General features: G+C 48.3%; 1 protein-coding gene across 1 annotated transcript in view; it reads left to right on the forward strand.

Annotated features, from left to right (window-relative positions):
* Window positions 1-2,503: 2,503 nt before the first annotated feature.
* The window catches only part of LOC108795199 (mothers against decapentaplegic homolog 6-like), a 12,532-nt gene continuing 12,167 nt past the window's right edge, over window positions 2,504-2,868 (forward strand). The window contains exon 1 of the mRNA XM_018566403.1: window positions 2,504-2,579. The gene's annotated coding sequence lies outside the window, so the exon portion shown is untranslated. The remainder of the gene's footprint in view (window positions 2,580-2,868) is intronic.

Consider the following 2,868-nt stretch of genomic DNA (forward strand, 5'->3'; position numbering starts at 1 on the left):
TGGTAGGTGACATCCTGCACACTCGGGGGGTCAGTATGGGGGAGATTTGGGGGTTCTGTAGAGACAGGAGGTGACAGTGGGGGTTGGGAGGATGGGGGTTATAGTACTTCTTCTTCTTAGATTCCTGTATATCTCATAGTGGCTGCAGACACCCCATATACATCTGTACCCCACCATTGTGTATACGAGAGGTATGTGTGTGTTACATTACTCTACCCCTCATGTGTACCCCACTATTTCATATAACCTGCACCCCCATAACACTGACCCCTCTACACCCCCCTGTACTCCGGTGTACCCCACTATTAATTGTAACCTGCACCCTGATAACACCAAACCCTTTACCCCCCTGTACTCCAGTGTACCCCACTATTATGTGTAACCTGCACCCTGATAACTCCTAACCCGCCACCCCCCTGTACTTCGGTGTACCCCACTATTATGTGTAACCTGCACCCTGATAACTCTTAACCCTCCACCCCCCTGTATTCCAGTGTACCCCACTATTATGTGTAACCTACACCCTGATAACTCCTAACCCGCCACCCCCCTGTACTTCGGTGTACCCCACTATTATGTGTAACCTGCACCCTGATAACTCCTAACCCGCCACCCCCCTGTACTTCGGTGTACCCCACTATTATGTGTAACCTGCACCCTGATAACACTGAACCTTCTACCCCCCTGTACTCTAGTGTACCCCACTATTATGTAAAAACTTACACTAACCCCCCTCACCACCCAGTACTCTGGTGTACCCCACTTTTATATATAACCTGTTCCTTAATAACACTGACCCCCATACCTCCCTGTACTCTTGTGTACCCCACTATTATATATAACCTGTACCCTAATAAAACTATGACCCCTCTACCTCCCCGTACTCTGATGAACCCCACTATTTTTAAAAACATTTACCATAATAACACTGCCCCCCCCCCCATACCTCCCTGTACTCTGGTGTACACCAATATTATAAAAATAATAAAAATATAACCCTTATCCTAATAACACTGACCCCTCCACCTCCCTGTACTCTGGTGTACCCCACTATTATATATAACTTTTATAGAAAACCTGTACCCCAATAACACTGATCCCTCTATGTCTTAGTAGTCTGGTGTACCCCACTATTATAAATCACTGGTACCCCGATGACATTGATCCTTCTATGTCTCAATATTCTGGTGTACCCCACTATTTCACACAACCTGTACACCAATACAAATAAAAGTTACACCCTCCCTGTCTCCTCGTGTACCCCACTATGATATATAACCTGTACCCCAAAAATACTAATCCCTCTTTATATTTTAGTACTTCAATGTACCCCACTATTATAGATAACCTGTACCCCAATAACACTGACCCCTCTACCCTCCTTGCACTCTGGTGTACCCCCTTCCGACTCCACATGTGCAGGTAACACACAGCACACAGACCTACGACTCCACATGTGCGGGTAACACACAGCACACAGACCTACGACTCCACATGTGCGGGTAACACACGGCACACAGACCTACGACTCCACATGTGCGGGTAACACACGGCACACAGACCTACGACTCCACATGTGCAGGTAACACACAACACACAGACCTACGACTCCACATGTGCGGGTAACATACAGCACACAGACCTACGACTCCACATGTGCAGATAACACACAGCACACAGACCTACGACTCCACATGTGCAGGTAACACACAGCACACAGACCTACGACTCCACATGTCCGGGTAACACACAGCACACAGACCTACAACTCCACATGTGCAGATAACACACAGCACACAGACCTACGACTCCACATGTGCAGGTAACACACAGCACACAGACCTACGACTCCACATGTCCGGGTAACACACAGCACACAGACCTACGACTCCACATGTGCAGGTAACACACAACACACAGACCTACGACTCCACATGTGCGGGTAACATACAGCACACAGACCTACGACTCCACATGTGCAGATAACACACAGCACACAGACCTACGACTCCACATGTGCAGGTAACACACAGCACACAGACCTACGACTCCACATGTCCGGGTAACACACAGCACACAGACCTACAACTCCACATGTGCGGGTAACACACAGCACACAGACCTACGACTCCACATGTGCAGATAACCTACTGCACACAGACCTACGACTCCACATGTGCGGGTAACACACAGGACACATACCTACGACTCCACATGTGCAGGTAACACACAGCACACCGACCTACGACTCCACATGTGCAGATAACCTACTGCACACAGACCTACGACTCCACATGTGCGGGTAACACACAGCACACAGACCTACGACTCCACATGTGCAGATAACACACAGCACACAGACCTACGACTCCACATGTGCAGATAACACACAGCACACAGACCTACGACTCCACATGACACAACACAAAATCTCTATTACATTCCAGCCTTGTTCTGCTCTTCATCAAAGACATCAATTTTTGTGTACATGACCCTTTGTGTTTCTGTGCTGCAGATGGAGAAATTACATTGAAGATGGCGGATTTATACAGCTGTTCCTATAACGCCTGACTGACAAGGTAATTGCCCGACTTAGGGGCCAGTCTAGGGGTAAAAGGGACCCTGTCCTCAGGAGCTTACAGTCTAGAACTATAATGAGACCCTGTCCCCAGGAGCTTACAGTCTAGGGGTATAATGAGACCCTGTCCTCAGGAGCTTACAGTCTAGAACTATAATGAGACCCTGTCCCCAGGAGCTTACAGTCTAGAGGTATAATGAGACCCTGTCCCCAGGAGCTTACAGTCTAGAGGTATAATGAGACCCTGTCCCCAGGAGCTTACAGTCTAGAGGTATAATGAGACCCTGTCC

The sequence above is a fragment of the Nanorana parkeri genome, unplaced genomic scaffold (assembly GCF_000935625.1).
Source record: "Nanorana parkeri isolate BGI_ZX_2015 unplaced genomic scaffold, ASM93562v1 scaffold947, whole genome shotgun sequence".
NCBI lineage: Eukaryota > Metazoa > Chordata > Amphibia > Anura > Dicroglossidae > Nanorana > Nanorana parkeri.